This window comes from Lygodium microphyllum, chromosome 29, assembly GCF_053477565.2.
Source record: "Lygodium microphyllum isolate KBCC chromosome 29, Lygodium_microphyllum_v1.1.10, whole genome shotgun sequence".
NCBI lineage: Eukaryota > Viridiplantae > Streptophyta > Polypodiopsida > Schizaeales > Lygodiaceae > Lygodium > Lygodium microphyllum.
In genome coordinates, this window is record NC_141163.1 from 95,808,023 (window position 1) to 95,831,332 (window position 23,310).

Below are 23,310 nucleotides of genomic sequence, written 5' to 3' on the forward strand. Positions count from 1 at the left end.
GACGTTGCACTACTATTTCTGTTACACGTCTCCTTCACCTTTGCATCCTTCTCAAGTAGCAGAAATGTAGTGGGATCCATGTCCCACAGGGTACCTGTTTCTACAGTATCATGGGGCAAAAAGCCTCGGTTTGTGGCATATGTGCCATCAAATCAGGTCTCATAACCCTTGTGTTCCAGTTGCTTCTAGGTTGAGCAGCATTCATGACTGAATTTTTTTCCAGCAGCACGCCTTGCCACAGGTGTTTATATATCTGTGTCTCCATCTCTAGTCTTACACCCTTGAACAAAAGATTTGCAGAGGGGACACGAAGCATTTATTTTTAACCACTGATCAACACACTCCACATGAAAATGGTGGGAACATGGTAATCCTTGTAGCTGTGTGTTGTCCTTCTAGCGGCCTAGGCAGATACAACATGCCGCATCATCCCCTGCTATTACCCTCTCATTCTCTGTTTCTGTTGCCATCACACCACCTTCACTGGAGCTATCACTATCTGATCCATTGTAGTTGCTTTTCTCTCGCTGAAATGGTATCCTCCTGCTCCTAAACTTGTAAATGGGTGAAAAGGCAATAACATCGGCAGAGGCTCTCCTCCCTTCCATGTGACTTTCACGGAAACTAAGGAGGGAAATCACACAAGGAAGGCAACAACACACAGTAGCACAGAGCACGAATGTCATTGCATAGCTGATGCAGCTTAGAGCCAAGAATGCTACACACAATCTGTAAAGCTTTGGGCTTTCTTCAGCAGAGGAGGGTCTTCCAAACACTCAGACGACGGGCTTCCATCTCATCCTGCACCTTCTTGTACTTTGGGACGCACAATTTCTTCATTGCTTTGCATCAAATCTTCAAGTCTCTCTTTTCTTTTCTTCCTTTGGTGTTTTGAGATCATCTTCTTCCCCGGCTGCGCACCAAAATGACAGCAAACCTCCCACGTCAAAAAATGAACATGAAACCAAGGTAGAAGCGTGCAAAATCTATGCACATGACTAAGCCATTAATCTCAAAACTGAAAAGAAACCATAAATCTTCCACTTAATAATGAACCGATTCGTTATCTTCCTCATCTTCATCCATAGCTTCAACCATTATAATACAAGAACAAAAGGGAAAATAAGAATTTCTGCACAAAAGACAGAGGAGAGAGGAGAGAGAACAACTTTTTGCACCACCAAAAAGGAGATATATGCAATTGGACAAGAGAGGGAAGGGAAAGAGGCACATAACCACTCGTGCACTCCACCCCACCTCTTCCCCAAAAAGCATACCCCTTCGTATTTTTATTATTTCTTTGAAACTTTGATACATTTGATATTATAAGGCCTTTGGCCTTAATTTTGAGTATTCCTACCCTTCACAAATGCATGCATGTAACACTTTTGTGTATACCATTTGTTTATGATAGATGTGGATGTGGATGTGGCCCCCTCATGTAAGTGTGTATTTTAGTGATTTTGTAACAATGTACTTGTTATCTTTTTTACAAAAGATGAAATTGTGATATATGCATGGACATTTTTGTGCCTTGTTTTTATGCTTCTTTGGGTGTCATCAGAAAGAAAGTGTCCTCGTGACCTAAGAAAAAGAAGAATATAAGTTTAGTAAAGAGCTAAATTTAATATTCTTTAGTATCTTCAATAATCACCCAAGCACGACCCCAACTTATCACTTGTATCTAAGAAAGAATACTACTAAAGGAAAACATCGTTATGCATTAATACATCTTATAAACAATAGAAAGTTATGACAAATTTGTAAAGGATATAAGAGGTTCCTTAGCTTTGCATTGTAGGCTTGCCATCCACCATCACCATCAGCGTCAATAGTCAAAAAGAGATCTCTCGAACAAATTATTCAACCAGCACGAACTCATCACATAAAAATTAATACATCACAAATACAAAACAACCATCTGAATGGCACCTCCAAAAAATATATATAATTAAGAAGCATAGAAGATACATTCAGGGATATCAATGAAGATGATCCCTCTTGAAAGCTTAATGATTATGAAAGAGATCCATGGATAAAGACTCATCTACAAAATATTTTGGAGGATTCTGAAAGAATTGAAGGTAGCACATCCGTTCTAGCAAAACAAGGTATCTTCTAGGTAAACAAAGGGTATGAAAATATAGGACATCCAATTGTTGGGAATCAATGTTCACATTGACATTCATATAAAGCTTTGGAATAGCCTTTTGATCATTATGGGAATGCCTATGCATATATGCTAGGTACCAAGCAAAATGGGCTGTCAATCTCACTGATGAAGGATCGAGAGATTGCGAATATTGTTGGGAAAAATGGAGATAATTTTGGTACGCTTGACTAGCAGTTGTCTAGTCCCCTGAAATTAATGGCCAATTCATCTGTGGTCCCGTGAGAGAATCAGTTGAGCTCCATCCTCTTCTTCTTGGAATTTACTGATCAAACCCTTCGTACCCACTAACCAATTGAGGGGGCTAAGAAATAGAAGTGGTAGGAGATGGAAGAGGAATTAGTAAAAGAGGATGAAGAGAAGGGTAGGAAAAATCATAAAATGAGGAATATGCTAAAGAAGGATTAGTTGAAAATTTATGCGAATCAATTTGAAAAGGTGTTAATTGATAAGCAGGAAAAGTAGAAGGTATATGGATAGATGGGGAAGGACAAGGCGGAGAAGGGGAAAAGACTTGATTTTCAATGAAAGAACAATAGGTAAAGATTGGAATGTGAGGAAAACCCCGAGGTTGGAAAATGAGAGGTAAGATGGCTGCTGAGTTGGATTGATAAAGGGAAAAATAAGCATCATGGCAATGGGCCATTTTTTGATAATACAATAAGCTAGGAATAGAGGGACCTAAAACAGATTGTCGATCGTAGGCATCAAAGAAGGATGAATCAAATGGATGGTTCTCGGAAAGATAAGCTAAAAGATCCACCCTCAGTTGATTAGTGTTATGCACATGAGTAGAGGTTGTATTCTATCATTGGTTCAAGACTACATAATCAATCATTGAATGCCATAAAGTGTGAGGGCAAGTAGCCACTTTAGAATAATAGCACTAGAACATTTCATCTATCCTCAACTCCAAATGGTTGACATGTAAGGTAGCTTGTTGTAAGACCACATCCCCTACATACCAAGCCAGATCTACATCATCTAAAATTAACAGATCACCTCGTAGATACATATAAGATAGCAACATGGTATCCATCATCATAGAATCTTCAAAGACCATACGGACAACTTCTGTTAGCAATCAAAAGACCAAGCTCCACTCCAACCATCCTCTGGAAGAGTAGATCCATTGTTGAGAGCTTAATATAGAAGGTCAACTTCTCTGATAGTGGACAAAAAAGGAATGGTCAGGAGGAACATACTCTTGAAATTGCTCAAATGTAGACCATAATAAATCCATCCTGGACTACAATATTTCCACTTTAGCTTGAAACAACGGACATAATATGGCCTGTCTTTGGAGAACTACCAAGTCCTGCTGAGATATAGAAGGAATCATGGGGACACTGGGACTTGGAGGGATGGACCATGACTGCACCAGTTGGTCCTTCAACTGTTTAATTTGGGAAGCTTGGGATTCCACTATATTGTGAGCACTCTGCAAAGCTGATAGTCTCGTATCCAAAAGAGTCTTAAACTCTTGAGCTTATTTGGACATTTTCTCTTTCTCTTTTGAAACTCTAGTGACCTCTAATAACTGAGTTTCTACTAACTGAGTTTTCAAAGAATATATTTCTTCTCTCTGGGTCTCAATCATTTGTGTATGCTGCTCCATTTGCTTAAACAGATCGGAAAGAGTGTCTTTAGTAGAGGCTAGCTCTATGGTTTCCTTATGCATTTGGTCTTTGGATTGCATCAATTCTTCATAGAAAAAAGCATATAACTGTTGAACACAAGCCTGTCACTGAGAGTTCAATAGAACTCTGGATGTCGTTACAAAGGAAAAGAATGGCATCCCCTATCACTAAGCTGTTTAGCGAAGGAACTGATATATTCAAAGAACCCTGTCGATGTGCCCTGAATAAGTTGTTGCATGTGAGGTAGGCAAGGAGGTCGCTTCCAGAGGTAGTAGAACTGATATTGAAGGAATGACTGGTGGAATTGTCTTTGCTACACACTTCAAGCACTTTCGCTGAATGACCAACGGAGGAGGGGAGTTAGTATCCTCTATGTCAATGGATTCTGAATCTTCTAAAGGTGGAGGGGGAGGGACTGGATCAGATGGAGGAGGTAAAATACCCTTCTTAAGGCCTGAATATGTCAGGAAAGCATATAAATATGAACCATAGGTTACATAAGTAACATTCCCTCTAGTCACCTTGACAAAATGCTGGTCCATCTTCGTAAGAAGTTAAGTACTCCAGTCAATGGCAACCCCTTTTAGAACCATCCTGGAGGCTGTGAAGAGCTCCTTGGACAAATAGTGAGTTGGTGTCTTGGCAGGCATGAACCTGTCCTAGAGAAATTAGCAAACTAGCTTCCAGAGAGGATCAGTGAATGATCATTGAGAAAGACACTCCTAAAGTGTTAATCACCTTCTTGACATCAAGGACCTCTGCTTTGGTAATAGCTTGAGGATCTCTTCATTTGAGAATAACTATCTGTATGTGACAAAGGGTTCTCCTTTGTAGGGAAGAGACAAAGCCTTCCCTAACCCTCTAGGTGTCAGGACCATAGAAGTACCACGAACCAAGCCCGATTTCTTACTGTATGACGCGAGAAACTCATCACAAAGGGTTGGATCGTCTGGAATCAGAGGGAGTGGAGCAGCAACAAAAGATGCAAGTCCAGCTTTTGCAATAGGCTCAAAAGTCAATAGTGAAGAATAATCCCTACTGATTAATGGGACATATTGAACGGGAAGAGGAGCTTGAGGCGCCATTCAGATGGAATATATACGCACACTAGACACATAGACAATCATAGTGAATGCCTACAAAACAATAGAATATCTATAAAAAAGAAATCGACCAGAATAAACATGCATAGACGTGACTAACCGACTGACCACCCCAAACAATCCACATCTTAGAAAAAATTCGGCATGGCCCCTACACATATGCGACCGAAAGCTTCATGCTATGCAACAAACATGCACCCGAGACCCTATATCAGGCAGAAAAGAAAACTACATATTGCACTCATAATCATATCATATAATCAAACCATAATACCTCATTAACCCTCTCAGGACATAACTAGAACTTGACAACTTGAAAGACTACACGTGCCCATCCCACGAAGCATATTTATTGAAAAGAGGAAAAAAAAGTACAATGAGGGAAATGATTTTAATGAAGGGTTCATTCTGATAAATTATTAAAAATGGATGAAATTTTATTAAGTTGTAAACCTTAACAAGAAAACGACGGTTCATTTTTAAATTGTTAGTTACAATTTATTAATATGAAATGGTGCTTTTAATGAATCCTAGACTTCGATACTTAGACTCGGGTCTCTAAATGCTTATTCATTGATTAAAATTTTGATGTGTCTAAAGTGCTCTTCTTTTTCAGTGCGTGCATTTTTGTGACTGCTGGTTCATTTTTATTTAAAATTAAGGTGCCTCTGAAGCGCACGTAGCATATGCAAAGTGAACAACGGGTTTATTTTAATTTATTAGAAAAAAGTGTGTTTGATACGAGCGCACGTGCCATGGTGGTGTTTAGGATTCATTTTAAGAATTAATTGTGTTGGGATAGCAAAAAATAAAAAATAAGAAGAAAAAAAGAAAAGTACTTGGAAGTGGATATGTGTATATGCAAAGAAATGGAATGCGCACATCTCAATCCCAATATGCAAGTCAGCAGTCCAAAAAGGAAAAAAAACCATGAATTGAAAATGATGTGACATGTCAAGGTAAGGTTAGTGAAAGTATATGTATTTGATGTGCGCGATTTATTTTGTTTTTGTTTTTGTTGATTGTATTGTTATGAGGTTTCAGTAGTCCACCATGAGTGAAAACTAGACCATCAAGTTTCAACAATGTTTTTGGATTTATCCAGTATTTTTCAGCTTATTTTTGGGATTGAAAATGATTTTTCCATGAATTTAGGTATTGAATTTAGCATTTTTTCCTCAAAATAATAGTTGGGCCATTTGGCAAAGCATTTTTAGTATATGAAACATTCTAGAAATATTTAGATGAGTTTTTGGATTTTTTATTTTATTGATTTTTAAAGGAATTTTGTTCAATTTTCAATGGATTTTGAAGGATTTTTAATATTTGTAATTTTTTTCAATTGATATTCTACATTTTAGCCAAGAAAATAAACCAAAAAACTTTCCAATTTGGAAAAATATTTTTTAGCTATTTTTATTTTTTAATTGAAATTTTTATGATTTTTAAGAAATTTTTAGGAGAGAGAGGAGTTGTAGTATAGCAACACAAAGGACATAGGGGTGGTTGGTCATTACCACACCGAGTGGAAACTTGTTTCTTGTGAGCCAAAGGTGGACTTTCTACTATTTGCATGTCCTATATAATCAAAGTCTATGTATCCCATGACTCATGTATCTTGGCCACCATAATGTATGCACATATCTATAATGCCCTTGGGATACCTCATAATACCCTTCACTGCATCCCAATGTCACCTACTACCAAGTGTAGCCATATAGCATGCCACAACTCCCATTACAAATGCTATGTCAGGACGAGTGACTATCATGTCATATACCAAACTATTCATTGCAGATGCATAAGAAATCTTGGCCATCTTGACCTTGTGCTCATGAAATAACATACAATTTGCCTAACTAACCTTCATATGAAAAGATAAAGAACCGCTAATAGGCTTAATATCCTACATATGAAACCGCTAAAGGACCTTCTAGATATAATCCTTTTGCATGACAAGTAAAGGAAATCCTTAAAGCAATCACATGTGATGCGCATCCCAAGAATATGTGAGTTTTGTCCCATATCCTTTATCTCAAAATATTCTTGAGCTGATTTATCAAGACATCCAACTCATCATGAGCACTCACAACAATCAACATAGTGTATCAAAATTATAAAGCTACCATCATGAGCCTTCTTCATGTATAAACATGGATCCATATCACTACAGGTATATCCTTGAGAATGCATGAAAGCATCAAACTTGTGGGACCATTCCCTAGGTTCATGCTTAAGGCCCTAAAGGCTCTTTCTCAACTTATACAATAGGTGCTCCCTATCTTTTTCCTCAAAGCCCTTATGCTATTGAATATAAATCTCATTATGCAAGTCCGTATGTAAGAAAGTTGTCTTGACATCCATTTGATATAGGTCCAGATTGAGCTATGTAACTAGAGTCAAAACCAAGCGTAGGGTAGTCATTTTGATGATAGATGAGAATATTTCATCAGAGTCAACACCATACTCTTGCTTAAAACCTTTAGCAACCAATCTTCCCTTACAGACAGGCTTGGGGCATCCAAGGGTACTCTTCAACTTTTACATCCACTTACATGGCAAAGCACGTTTTTCACTAGGTAAAGGAACTAAGTTTTACCTAAGGATTTTCTGTAGTGACATATTATCTGATTACACGGCCCTCTGCCAAGAGTGCCTATCACCTTTGTGCATGGCCTCATTGTAGGTAAGAGGCTCGCTAATATTTGTGACCATAACATAATCCATAGAGAGTGTAAACCAATCAGACTAATATCTATCTCTATTAGACCTTTATAAAATAGGCTATGGGACATGTATCTCTTATCTAACATCAATGTCCTTGGCTACTAGATCATTAGCTACTATAGGCTATCTAGCTAGCTATAGAGTAACAAGAGGCTCCTCCTTAAATATCACCGTATATACCTCAACGACCTGCTTAGGCTACTTATGCATTTTTTTCTCATGGAAAACATCACGGCTATGAATGACCTTCCAAGTGCCAGTGGATTCCATAGGAAATAGTCCATCTCACATACATCTCCATAAGTAGGAAATATACATTTTAAGGACTTGGGATCCAATTTATTACACTTGTTCTTGGAAATATGACAAAAGCCTTACAATCAAAGACATGCAAATGAGCACATGATGGAGATTTTTAGACCATACCTCCACTATAACCTAAAATTCGAGAACAATACATGGGGATTGACTAATCAAATTTTTGGCAGTAGAAAGTGCTTTAATCCAAAAGTGTTGTGGTAAGCCTACCTAGCTAAGCTTACTACAAAATTGCTCTTAAATCGTCCTATTCATGTATTCAACCATATCATTCTGGGATGGAATGTACAAGGCAATCAATTAACACTTAATATCTTTCTCATCATAAAATTACTCAAAGGCTTTAAATACATATTCACTCCCATTGTCAAATTTGTAAGTATTTCAATATATACCGTAACTAGTTTTCAACCAAAGTAAGCCAATGCTAAAATATAGCTAAGACTTCTGATTTCTACTTTATGGGGTACTAGAATGAGCAAGAGCTAGAGATTCACCCATGTGAATAATGCCAAATTTTTTATGTAAATTACAAGTCTACCAGTCTCATAAAGACAATGATCACTAGAATCAAAATACTTATAATCAAGGGATGGAAGATACTGCAAATAGATAAACATTTTTATTCCCTTTAATGACACGTACCCAAGGTGATGATGCTATAATAATACATTTGGTACTTTAGCCATTGCCAAAACATAGTCAATAGACCCAAATACATTGCCCTAGTACAAGGTTTCCATTGGTAAAGCTTCTATGAGAAATCACCAAAAGATACAACATAACCTACATGATCCAATTCTCTAATTAAAAAAAAACTTTTGGTCAAAATTGAAACATAGTACACATTTTGCAAAGTAAACATACTATGTCCCATAGGGTGCATCAGGTCCCTCAGATCCCACCAGTGAAATCTTGGCCAAAAATGATCCTTGTAAATTCCATATCTGAAGTTTGGTGTCTGGGGCCACTTTCCTAGATGCCAGACTTTGGATAGGGTAGCTGGAGACATCATTTTTGGCCAAGATTTCATCGGTGGACTCCGAGGGACTTGATGCACCCTACAGTCAAGTTTTGTTGCATAAAAATATATGGCAGTTAGAAATCTCACCTTCCCCAGATCATCTTGTATCTTCATTTCCTCGTGTGTCAACAAGGCGCCTCTTTGGGTAGAGGGATCTACAAACTCCTTGGTGGGAAGTTGGGGTCTTGGTCTGACTAGATCATGCTATACTACTTCAAATTCAAGATCCGGCACAAGGTAATCTTCTTCAACCAAGGTAATCTGCTCATGTGCTACTATGATGGCACTCACTGTATCTAAGCTTATGCCATCATATCTTCCAATCTCTTCCATCATCGAATGCACATCCATGTAATCATAATTGATCAAGTCTTCCATCGAATCCCTGATGACTAGGACAAAAAACAACTCTTTGTCCTTCATTTCCAAGTATTGTAGCACATTTGACAGAAGCAAGTACTACATGCCATCTAATTCAATGGGCGTCAAGGAGGTGAGGGTGGGTTTTTTGACTTGTGGTTTTTTTGAAGAAGATGGCACCATGAGAGCCAACCCTTTCTTCGCCACCACCCAATGTTCCTCTTCAACATTTATGAGCTTGGCTCTTCTCCCATGTACGTGATAGCTGTTAGAAGGAAGGCATAGGAACCCATCGTAAGCAAGGGTGTATGAGGGAAGATGGGTGTGAATAGCCTAAAGGACATGGGAAACCCTAACCCTAGCCAAGTAGAGGCTATATAAACAGCCTATGGGTCACTATCAAAGGGTGAGAGAGTGTACCCAAGTTGTACTTGTAAGCAACTTAGTAAACAAGTTTTTGTTATTGTACTTTGAGCTCTCTTCTCCCTCTTGTGCATACTTTTTCCTTGTTTCAACTCTAACCTTACACATGGTATTAGAGCCTCCTGTGATCCTTTCAGCTTCCTCGAACCTTAGCCTCACTAAGTGCACAAGAAAATCTTCATTTCTCTCATCTTGGACCTTCAAACTCCATAGCTATCTTGACCCCTTGACCTTGGAGGACCTAGGGAATCCAAAGGAGACCATTTCAACTCCTCACTTCAACTAATAACTTCTTCCCTGAAACAAGGCGACTAGTCCTAGCACATCAAAGGGCAATATTGGGCAGCGTGGAAGCGACATTGAAGAAATGGTCAAAATGGCATAGATCTATAGACGTCGACTTTTAGAGATTAGTGCAGTTTGAATACTCAGCAATCTCTCCAACAATCATAGGGCTTACAAAGCCCCCTCAGAGGGGTATCTCCCTCTAAGAGGGTTTGCTGAAATTCTTCTTGTATTGGGCTGAGATCAACCAAACCCTAACTATCAGTTTCCTAGCACCCATAGCCAAGAAACTTCAAGTTTTTTCATCCTTCAAAATTTTTAATGTTTGAGCACTAATAGTGATTTTAATCATGAATAATCCTCTCCAAAGTTAGTTGAAGCTTTGAAAGCTTCATTTCAATGCTCTTACACTTGGTGGGTTTTTTAATCCAACAAACACTTCACATGTTACATTTCAAGCGGCATAAAACTTGAGATGAGTGCTTGTAGGCACTAAAGCACATTGCTCAATCATTTTGTTGCTGGTATTTACTCAATTTGAGTTTTTCATTAGAAAATCAAAACCATTAAGTTCTCTACTTCATTTTGTAAGGCTATGTGTACAACTGTAAACACATAGACCATCCTATTCTAATCCTATTCTAAACTTGTGTTTCTTGCTGCATATCATGTGTGGTTTCTTTCAGATACCTTGGTCAATGAAATCAGAGACATGAGTGTCATTATACTCTTCTCGGAGTCATCAGCAACAAGCATTGAAATCATAGACCATCCTTGTCCAACACAAGGTTCATCTACTAAACCATACCACAAAGAGGAGCTAGAAGTCCAGTCTAGGTTCACATCATTGAAGCCTAAAAAGGCCACCTTCCCAATGGCCACAACATATGCTAATGTCCGCCCTCAAATTTGAAAATTTTAAGGCAAAAATTTCCACCCATGGCATGTACTTATCAAGTACAAGATGATGGAGAGAGGGTGTTGGCCTCTCATACAAGGCATTGGAGCTGTAAACTCTGCAAATCTGGTTGATGTAGAGGATGACCAATGTGCCCAAGAAATCATCATGTTATACTTAGATGAGTCCTTGATTCATCATGTTGATCAAATGAATACTTCTAAATAAAAATGAGATGAGATTGAAAAGCTCTATGGAGCTACTGGTAAAATCTTCCTTAAAATTGAAATCTTTAGCTTGGAATATAGATCAGGAGAATACTTAGGAAAATTCATTTCTCACATGAAGGGTCTCATGGCATAGCTTGTCTTAGTACAAGCTCCAATCCATGGAGAGGATGCTATTGCTATTCTCTTAAAAGCTGTTAAAAAGGTGTTTCCTATCCTTGTAACCACTCTTACCAACATTCTAGATCCTATCTTGGCAAGTAAAATCCAATCATGTTTGGATGAAGAAAAGAGAAACCACAAAGAAGGCATCACCAGTCAGGCATCTTCAACTTCTCGTGATCAAGTTTTGGTACATATAGTTCTCACTAAATGTTTTTTAGTAAGAAAAAGGGACATATTGTAAACAACTGTTGGAAGAACTATCCCAAAAAAATGAAATGTAACAAATGCAAGAAGACAGGGCATATAACTAGTAAATGCCAGTAAATGCCCCAACATTCCTCAAGTACCCAAAGAGCTGGTGGCCAACTATGCCTCCAATCCATCTGATGATCGGACTTTTTTGAGTCTCTAAACCATCTACCTATAAACACTCTTATAGCATGATCTATAAAGGCATCCCATTTTGTTGGGGGGGGGGGACATTTTACATGCTTTGTAATTCAATGCCACCTTGGTATTGAGGGGGGGTGTTAGAAGATAGGCATATGAACCCACCGTAAGTAAGAGTGTATGAGGGCAGATGGGTGTGAATAGCCTGAAGGATAGGGGAGACCCTAGCCCTAGCTAGGCAGAGGCTATATAAAGTGCCTATGGGTCACTATCAAAGGGTGAGAGAGTGTACCTAAGTTGTACTTGTAAGAAACTTAGTAAACAAGATTTTGTTCTTGTACTTTGAGCTCTCTTCTCCCTCTTGTGCATACTTTTTCTTGCCGCAACTTTGATCTTACACAATAGCAACAACCTGTGGAGTTGTATCTTCATTGCTCTCCTCCTCTAGGGGTGTATCCAATGAAAGGAGGTAAATTTCCAATGTGCAATCACACTCCATGAGATCCAAAGGTGTTATACCTAGTGCACTGCTCATGGGAACAATGCATACTCTGTGCAAAGGATCCATGTGGGCCAGACACCTATTCACCACTTTTTGGTGATTCTTCCCTGCTTAAAATGCCATGAGATGTTCTAGAGGCACCCAAGTCATGTCAAATCCCTCGATGGAGTATGTGCAGGTAGCAATGGTGCTCACAAAGTCTTTCAAAACTTGAAGAGGGGATCCAGCAATGAGAGCATGCTTTCAAGGTTGAAGTTCTTAGAGAAAACCTAAAATATCTCATCACCCTGGCTGGCAAAGACAGTCTCGTGGATCCACTCATCAAAGTAGTGCGTGAGCATCCATCGTAGCATGTAGGAGGGGGGATCCAGCAATGAGAGCATGCTTTCAAGGTTGAAGTTCTTAGAGAAAACCTAAAATATCTCATCACCCTGGCTGGCAAAGACAGTCTCGTGGATCCACTCGTCAAAGCAGTGCGTGAGCATCCATCGTAGCATGTAGGAGGGATGTAAAGAGATGAAGAGAGAACGTGTGAAATGAAATAATGAAACAAGAACTAAACTAGTTCTACCTTAAAAACCTTAAGTTTTAAATCATTAAGGGTTATTGACATACAATATTTAGTTATAGCTTAACTTAACGTCTTTGTAAAATTCAAATGCATATGTAATTGTGTTGATGTGGGAAGTATATAGCAAGTGTATGATTTTGCATAAATACCATAAATTTTAAATATTTTAAGTTTGCAAGTGATAATATTCCATTGGCCAAAAAATTTTGAAAATTTACAAATGTTGGATACTACAACTTGTGATGTTGAGATTTTTAGGGAGACTCTACAATTTCTTAAATATATGAAGCCACACACTTTCCACTAGTATCCTTAGCTCGGCTTCGAATTTTCCTACCATCTAGTTTAAAATAGAAGCTAACAAGTGGATTCTGCATTAACATTGTAATTTTCTGGTGCATTATACTCAAGGGCCAATCATCCTCCATTCGCAACACTTGGGGCTTGTGGCCCTAAAAAATGAGATTAACATCAACAACTGCAATTTCACATGTGTCTTGATCAAGAAACAACCATTCAACCTTGAGCATCCTCCATCTATGATACTTGAACACTAGACAAAGTTTGTTGTGTGACAAAGTACCTATAATTGGAAAGGAAAGTTAGCTAATCTATCCCAAAGTAAGATAATAGTCAACTAAGAGAGAAAACTTTTACCTGCAAGCCATGTCCCTTGTTGTGACTTGACACTCCACTGCGTCAGAACTGTGAGTCATTTTTTATGTGCAAGTTTTGCCTAGAATCCTTGTTAGAAATCCTCCGATGCACTTTTTATGATGTACATTCTTTTGGTATGTCTCAATCCCTTACATTGTATGAATATATATGCAAAAATCACAATTGGCATGAACTAGCTTAGATGTACATTCTCTGAGCCAGTGCTTGGCTTCATAGAGTTCAATATGTTTGCTGAAATTTTTATGCTACACATGTGCAAAATGTCGCTACTACACAATGGCCATTCTATGCTATTGAGATTCAGTATGTGGATAGACTCAAGGGTTCCATATTTTCGACCCCCCCTTGGGCAATATGTACTTGGAGTCATAGAAAAAAAAAAATCTTCTACAAGCTGCTTAGTTGTACGCCCCTCAAAGAGCAATCTACCAATTTCGAGGTGGTAACACTTAAAAGAACCTATGAAATTATCGACATTTTGCCACTCACAACAACTCGAAGGGTATACTTCTATAAATACGAGACAAGTAGTTACATAGATATCATGAAATTTCTCATTCTCAATGAGTTGCAAGTACTTACTGTTTGCAATGTTTCGTTGAAAGGGTACAATGGGTGCAATATGTGTTTATTTTTGCATGGATACATGTTGTACCAACGCCTCTGTTACAAGGTGAGAATCAAGATTCCTTTGTTTGAGAGCTAAAATTTTACCCTTCTAGTGCTTTTATACATATACAATTGCAGATGCTTTCACCCTAAAAGCTCCCTTCATATTTGGACATACATGTATCCAAAACGAGCAATGATACGTATTAGTGATCCGATTCCCTTCTTCATATTTTCTGTTATGTGCTTCTATTGAGAGAATGCTTGTTCTTCTCTCAAGCATTATAACTTAGGCATTAGATGTAAAGAAGTATGTATTACTCCCTAAACAAAAAGCATTTTAAGTCTATTGTCTAGTAATCACCAATATGCCATACAAATCAACATGTCATTAAGAGATATTTACACTTTTGTAAATAGACACAAACATTGATACCGAAATGCATGTGGATATGTACATTGATACAAAGTATATATTCAATTTCAAGGCACCACTTTAATCATACCATTTACATAAAATATAATCGAAATAATAGCATAAGAATACTCAAAGAATTTTGCCAAGATAAATTTCATTATAATGAATAGGAGTTTGAGTTTACTCAATACATTGTATGAAACGTGGGTATTACAGAGTAATTGTTACAAGGATAGCAACCACATGGCATGTAAATCTTAATACGTACATTGGATTGACACTTGAGATATTTTATGACTCAACATATTGTGCATTATATGGATGATATGATACAAGAGTTGTATACTCTTGTGGACAACAGTCCACCATAACGATGCTTTGTCCACTAAATGGTTAGTGACACATTTGAGTTTGTCTTTTTTGGCATACTATTCTTCATGGAAATAATAATTAAACTGACTGATAAAATCAAGAACAGTTTTCCATCATGTAGCCCATTAAAAGTAAGAAATTTGAAATTTCTTTTACTTATATTGGCTTCTTTCCTAATAGATTGTGCTTTAAGTGTCACATTGATCATATGTCGTATAATAACTTCGGGTTGTGGTCCATCTTGATAGACAGTGAATTGTTGAAGAGTAATCAGTTGAGCTTGCAAAGTTTGACATGCTCTTTGTTCCTCTTGAAGTTTCATCATAATATGATCCAATTTTTGCTCCATCGTTGATTCCGATAAATCACCTTCGGCCATAAAATCTTCCATGGTTTGATTAGACATCCTGCAAAATTTGAAACAGCCTCACACACTTGAAATCTTGTTAGAGGGATGAGCATAGCTCAAGTTTTGGGTTTACAAGGCTTGTTCCTTTTTTTTTATAATGGCTTTTTGCAATCTTTCTTCTTTGCGGTTATGGTAATTAATGAAGGTCTTTTTCCAAGTGAAAAATAGACTGCGCATGTCAGTTTGCTTGCTAGAAAGTGTCTCTATCAAGGTGCAAGTACAAACAGGGGCTTGTTGGAGTTGCAAAATTGGTTCGGGGTTGGTTCAGTGTCAACAGTTGCTAGACAGGAGAATAAAGGTTGAAACTTTTAAGCTTTAGAAAGCTTTAAAGCCTTAAGCTTTAAAAAAGCTTAATCAAATTTAACTTAACGATTAGGGCAAGAGGACGTCAATGGCGGATTTGGTGCCTGTCAGTACATGCTGACGCCCCGACGATGGAATTTGAGGCCTTAGCTCTTTCTTAAGCTTTTATTAAGCTTAAAAGCTAATGTTAATGAAGTTTTTCTTCTCTATGTCTTTTGAAAAAAAAAAAGTATTGTTACAAGAGCTTGGGAAGTGGTCCTTCATCGCCAGAGAGTTGTCCTTCGCGATCCAACAACACAGCATGGGGTTCTTCACTGCCAAAAGAACACGATGGTATCAACGATTCGACTGTAGAGCTCGTTCGTTCAAGGATCTTTGCCTTTGCGCGAGATGGTAATCGATTGGAAGACCTTGATCTCAGCTTCGCTCTGATACCACTAATACGCAAATCGGATGCTGGATGCATACGTAGTGAGCATCGAAAGGTCACCAAGAACAAAGAACTCTACTAAAACTCATAAAAAGCAAGAAGAGAGTTTGCATGACATGAGGCAAAAAGACAAATTGGATGCAATCTCCCCCCATACCTTGTGTGAGAGCTTCACAAGGCATGCATTTATAAATGTATTCATCTCAAAGCTCAAAAATAGCCCAATTTTACGATTAGCATGCTTTGGCTTTTGTGTTTGCTTTTGTCCAAATAAAGAATAAAGTAGTTGGGTGGCCCAAAAGTCAGGTTGTGCCCAAATACAATATCCAATAATAAAAATTTTAAACCATGCACCCATGCACATACAAAATAATAAATGTTTGTCAAGCGCTTCAATAAATAAGTGTGCCTAAATAAATATTAGCGCCACGCCTTTAATGATAAGGCATGCACCCATCAAAAATGATAATTTCTTCTAGGTAATCTGAATACATGCTATCGCCCAGTGCTTTCCAATGCCACCATTGCCTGCTCTACACATCAGCTGAAGCATTCATAATTGTTAGAAAATAATAAAATTAAATCGAAAAAAGTGAATACCTAGAAATCTTCAGCTACAAAATAAATAAATAGGTTGGAACTCTATCCTAATCTTAATTTAATACGAGTACACTCTAAACTCATAAAAATCCATTAATTTAAATATGTATTTTGTGGAATCACTTGCTATGGAATCACCCACGTACACATTAAATTAATATGACACGTGAAAAGGGCATGCATCCCCGTCAACTTCTTGCACAAGGAATCCACCTTGTGTATGAGCCCCGACAAATAAATATAGTTTTGCAAAATCCATCGCAAAACCTCATGAAATCCACCGTGGAATAAAAACTCACCGAATCCACCATGGAATATGCCTCTTGGCATCACATATGCATTAAGATGTTGATTTTATAGTTGAGACCGATACAAATTTTTTCCTTTATTCAAGCAAGTATTTGAACTCCATCAATCTTGGGGGTGGTTTTCTACCAGATTGCTTGGTGTTTTAAAAACATGTGCTAGTGATGCTATTGAGAAACTTGAATCCTTATGGGCCTTTGCAATGGTACAATATTGATATGCAAGAAATTTCATAGAAAGGTCCTAAGGCTGAGATGATCACTGGAACTTATGTCTGCAGGGTTGCCCTTCATCATGCATAGAAGACAATTTCATGTCAAGTTAGCTTTTGTTATGACTAATAACAAGTCTTAAGGACAAACATTGACCTCATTGGGTTTGTATCTCAAGATGCGAGTGTTCTCTCATGGTCAGCTCTATGTTGCTTTTAGCATAGTGAGATCTTCTACTTCCATAAAGGTTTTGTTGGAAGATAGGAGTGCAAACTCTCATACCAGTAAGAACATTTTGTACTTAGAGGTGTTGCAAAAAGCTAGATGATTTTGTGTGATGGCTTGATGTTGCTATTTCAAATATTTTTTCATTTTGCATCATGTGAAAAGAGTTATAACTATGAAAGTGTTTTGAGAGATGTTGTAGAGGTTTTCTTATAATTAATTGTGTTTCTGCTCGTGTATCCATCTTTTGTTCCAGGACCTTGGAATTCTTCTAATAAAATTTCATTGTTTTTGTTGGTTGCGTATGCGAATTGTCAAATACTATTTTATTGTTTAGTATTTTGCATTGCAATGGAGCATGGGCAATCCTGTGTCCTTGTTATGCATATTGCAATTTCTAAACCAGTGCTTGCAATGTCTCCCAATACAATGGATGTGAGTAATGTGAAAGATATTGGGTCTCGACAACACTTATCTTATTGGTGCCATTCTATAGGGTATGTGCTACTCCCAGCCACCTTGCGTTTCTTGAATATTTCAATGTCTAGAACTCTACATGGCTTCCTTGTGTAATGATGAGATGTGCTGCTGTAAGATGCATTTGAAAATGTTATATGTGCATGTTCCTAAGGTCCAAGTCTTTTGTAACCATGGAAGAGGACATGCGGCTCGCATGACCAATAGATGAGGTGGAGTGAGATGTGTGCTGGCGCAACCCTAAGCATGTAAGAACTATAGAGATAAGGAATAGTTCTTCTTCCGCATGGTGTTTTCAAAACATTGATGCTAAAGTTGAGAAATTGACAAGTCAATTTGGGCAACTCATGCAATCTTTGAATATCCTCAGCCCTCTGCTCTATGGACTGCATAGGAACAGTCCTAAACTCTGGATGTTGAAATATTTCAGCAGTAAACTCTGTTGGTTGAAAGTTTTCCGCCCTCTGTGTCTCTGTAAGCTGATCATAATCAGTCGGAAACTGTTTGCTGAATTTCTTCAGCACTCAATACTTTTTGCTGAGTCACCTCAGCCTCTGACTCTATCTATGACACAAAATCTGCAATTTCATGAAACATGTCTAGGGATTGCACTGATACATTACTGTGACAACTCTACATATCAGTTTTCAGCATATTTTCCATCTCTGTCATCGTATCCGCATAAATCATACTATCATACATCCCATCTATATGCTCATCATCCTCTAAAATACCTGCATTTTTCAAATTTTTATCCTTCCTGCATATGTACTGCCTGGCAGCTCTAGGAAACTTAGAAGTCTTCTGATAACTCATCGAACTATTTGCTGAAATTCCAACAAAACTGGAGGAGAAAACACTACTGCCAGGAGGCGAGAACTCCAATCTCCTCTACTCTCTACCACCGTCGTCTCGCGAAACAACGGTACCTAATGAAAACCCGAATCCCTCACAATGGGCAAAGGTGCATCTCTAAGAGTATCCCTGTTTCTAACATGGTTCACACACACATTCATAAACTGAACCGCTCTCATGCCATCTTTACTGCGAATTCCTGCATAAGCAGATCCATCATCCATTACTTTTGTTTCCATGTGCATCTCTGTGATGAATGGCTATCCAAGAATTATGGAATAAGAGCATGAATCCTACACAAAAAAATGAAAATCCTCCTCTACATATCCAATAGAAACCCTGACACTGGGACAGGCAGTATACAAATCACCTGCAGTGTTGTTGGCGGCTCTCATACGCCACCCATGCTCTACATCCATAGGCCATCTATTACTTTCATAAACTCCACGAACTATGAGATTAATCTCTGAACCATGATCCACCAAAGCAACATAAGGCACCTGTTTCTCTCCAATTTTTATCATCGTTTCTGTAGTTGCCCTAGCCCAATGACTCCGCGAAAAGTGACTACGTGGTATCAAGACAGGCTCATCAGTTTCAGCATAATGCATAGGCTGAACCCTCTTCTCTATCTGTGGAAAAACAGAAGCATTCTCAACCATAACCTCTTCCTCATCCTCATCCAACTCCCCTATCAAAACTCCCTGTGTATCAGTAGTAGGCAATGCATGTCTTTTCCTCTTCAGGACCTCTTGAAACTGATCTTGAAACTCTCTTTTCGAGATGCCCAAAACCTCAGAAATAGTAAAAGTCACCTCATTGCCAAGTATCTTGTCATTAAAGATTTTCTTCATGTCCGTAGATGTCTCAATATCGGACATTAATCTAAACCCTGGCTGCTTTCTCTCTCTAGGCTCTTGTCTCTTTTCTTTCTTTTGAGCATCTTCCATCTGTCGTTCTGGCCCTGGTCTCAAAGACAGTCCTGCAGTAGGTGGAGTAACAAACTCACCCCCTCTAGTCTTTTTAGCTACATTTGGATTTTCTTCATCCCTCTTGCGCTTCTCCTCAACAAGTACTTCTGCTCCTTGAGACTTAGCCAAGTAGGCATAAATAGTGTACCTGTCAATAGGCGAATCCCAACTTGTCTCAGATCTGATGCTAGAGCCTGCACTAGTCAAAACAGTTTGCTGAATTTTTCCCTTGTTTGTTGTCTCCATAGCATAAGTCCATAATGCTTGTCTCCATAGCATAAGTCCATAATGCTGACTGATTCTCTGATCCTTTCTCAATCTGGACTCCATATGCAGAAGCATCTCCTCTAGCTGCCACATAAGAAGTACGTGCAGCCATGTCATCCACTAACTTCTTCATTCCACCTTTCCCAAAGTTGGTAGCAAGTGGAGCTCCTGTTTCAGTCAACCAGATCTTACCATCTTGTCCCCAAAATACCAAATTCTTCCTCCTTGCATCTTGAAAAGATTCACAATCCCTGCAATGCTGATGGTCCGTACTATCACACCAAATACATCTTTGATCTCTCCTAGGTGCACTAGGAGCACTCCTAGGTGCAGTAGGAGCACTAGAAGAAATAGTAGGCGACAAACTACTCTTTCAATTTTCCCACCAATTCTGCTTTAACTGACTCCAGTGTCAAATCCGTTATGCCTTTGATTATGTCATCAAGAGAGGAAGGAACCGATGGAGCGGATGGTTTTGGAGCAGAAGGAGCCGGCATCGGTCTTGGAACAGGAGGAATAGGAGGAGTAGAAACAGTAGGCACTGGCATAGGCCAAGAAACTGGCTGAGGAAGAGAAGAAATAACAGGGATGTCTTCCTGAAGAGCAGGATCTACAGCTTGCAAGAAAAGCTCAACTTTCTCAACATCCAATGCTCTTTGTTCAATGGCATCAAGCTGACTATACCTCTCTTCAAATTCTCGTATCAACTCTGAAGCATCTAGACCTTTGTTTGGCATGTAGACCCACTCTCGGAATGACCGCCGTGTAGCCGTCCCAAAGTCCTCAAGGAAATACTCTTCTTTCAGGGCCTTTTTAAAATCTTGCCAATGCGAATTTTGAATAAAAAGAACATTCACTTTTGCCCTCAAGGCGCGTGTGACAAGATGAAGGAAATACTTACTCATAAGTCCAGCTGGTACTCCAAAAAATCCCATCTTGATCTCATATGTCTTCAAATATGCTGAAACATTACGGCCATCAAATAGCTTCTTCTCATTCTCAACATCTTCAATCGCCTTAGTTGCGATGATTGCATTCTCCTGCTCCGAATATAGTTGCCTTTGCTGAGACAACTATTGTTGATGTAATTGTTGTTGCTGCTGCATATACAATTGTGTCTGCTGATTTTGAAGCTGCATATACATAGACATATTCTGCAAAATCTGCTTTAAATCATCCGTTGAAGTACTTGAAGCAACAATCAATGATGGAGCTGAAGTAGAGGACACAGCAGGAATCATAGAAGAGGCTGAAATGGATGCTGAAGTATCTCCCATCCTGAAATTTATGCGACGCTTTCACGTCGGGTTCACTAAAGATGTCGAAGGGTTTTCGAAAGCAAAGTCGCAACCACTGAGGTTCTTGAAAATTCCAAGACGAAAGATCAAGCGAAGCAAATAATCAAGACAAATATGATGCCAAGTAACAATTGTATTACTGCCAAGTTATCACTGTGAGCATAGAGAAACATCATAACAAAACCACATGTGATCTATGCAATTGATCCATGCCATGTATACAAGCTCTTATTAGAGTCCAAGCTTATGAAAAGCAAGGTTTCAAATGCACACAATTGACAACAATTTCGCCTGCTTTGCATCATCTATATGTGATTGTAACAGTTGACAAATCTGTGCCACCCTCTCATGAGCAGTATGAAAACTGAGAATAGCTCTTCAAATCTAGTTTAAAGAGATGCATCAAGGAGCCATGGTAAAGTTCTGTCCATCCCCAGTCTTTGACCCCATACAATAAGGGAAGGTATGAGCTTTGCAGTGGTAATTAGATGTAACAGCAACAACCCTTAGCCATAATTGAATATCTCCAGTTGTGTGTCTCCAAAGTTGAGTACAGTCTTCGGACTTCCCAAATGTTTTGCATCAAGTTTCGTAGGAATTGTCTGATTATCAGCGCCTTGAACAAGACTTTGAATGGATAGATTCTGCTACTGCTGGTTGGATGTATCAACAAGTGCTAAAAATGCTGCTTCAGCAGCAAGGATTCTCATACACACGAGCAGGGCAATAGTGTGACTCAAGGCCTGCATATTTTGGAAGATTCAACCTTTCAGGTATACTTTGATCCCTCAATCGCAGATGTGCAGGTTGGTCATGATCATGGTTGGTATTACTTCTGAACATTGAAGACAGCAAGTCAAATGAAACCTCTCCATCAGGCTTAGGATATGTTATAGGCTTATGAAGTAGTGCAATCTCTGTAGCTTCGTGGTCAGGCTCCTCGTGCTTTTTCTCCTCTAGAAAGCAGCAATGTCTTCCTTTCCATCATCACGTTCAGAAAATCAGCCCCAAAAATTATGGCTTGAAGCCCTCATAGTCACACTTTACAAGCTCTCCTTTTGATAGACCTTTTATCCTCGCATTGTACTCCTTCCTGATTCCCTTCAGACTGTCGATGGCCTAAATATTGGGCTCCAGATCGGGAAAACTCTCCCTGACAACGCTCAGAGCATGCCTAGCAACTTCTGTGTCATCTTCCGTCCCTTCTCACCTGACATCGACCTCTAAAGATCTCATCGAGCTCCTTTGTCTTCACAGCTTCATCGTCGACCTATGACGTCTTTTGGCTCTTCCGCTTTAGCGTCACCTTCCACACTTCTTTAGCTACGGCTCCTTCGTTGTCACTTGCCGTCTTCTTCAGCAGCTTCATCAAACTCCATCGTTCCCTCATTCATTGTAGTAGGCTGATTCCTTCCCCCCTCATAATCCCTACAAAATCTCCCTGACGACGCTCGGAGCATGCTTGGCAGCTTTTGTGGCTACAGGGATTGCTTCGGGACATGCTCACAGAGTCTGCGAAATGCAGGTAGTCCTCCTTCATACGAGTCCTTCCTGAAAGGTCTCGGCCCGCTCTCTCTCGATCTGGAAGATCCCTTCACCGTTCTGATTTCCCATATCTCGTACCATAACTGAATCTGTGTCTCCATAAACAACCTCTGCCTCGAACTGATAGCCATTCCTCAGGTTAAACCGATCTTCCACCTTCATTCAGCGTCGTCTTCCCCCCAAAAAGCCCCCTTTTGAAAATAGCCATCCCTTTCAAAATAGCCATCCGTGGCTTTTTCATCCTTCCCCAGGCATTCAATCCTTTACAATAGGCTCTAGAAAAGCGGCCCCTACTATAATTTCTGGTATAAACAGACCCGAAGAAATTGTAGTGCCATAGGTAATCAGAGCTAGGAGGAAGGCATAACAGTTTGCCCAAACCATTGGCAATTTCAGGCAACATATTCCATAGATATACAAGGAGTTCAATAATTTCCACCCATCATAGATACAAGATTCAAAACCCCCAAAGTAAACTCCTTAAGATTGTACCTTATTAACTGTTTCTTTAGTATTGAAGACCACCTCAAAA

At 38.9% G+C, this 23,310-nt stretch overlaps 1 pseudogene; it reads right to left on the reverse strand.

The window, feature by feature from the left end:
* Nucleotides 1-245: 245 nt before the first annotated feature.
* On the reverse strand, nt 246-22,940 carry LOC148010936 (E3 ubiquitin-protein ligase At1g63170-like; annotated as a pseudogene).
* Between the last annotated feature and the right edge of the window lie 370 nt (nt 22,941-23,310).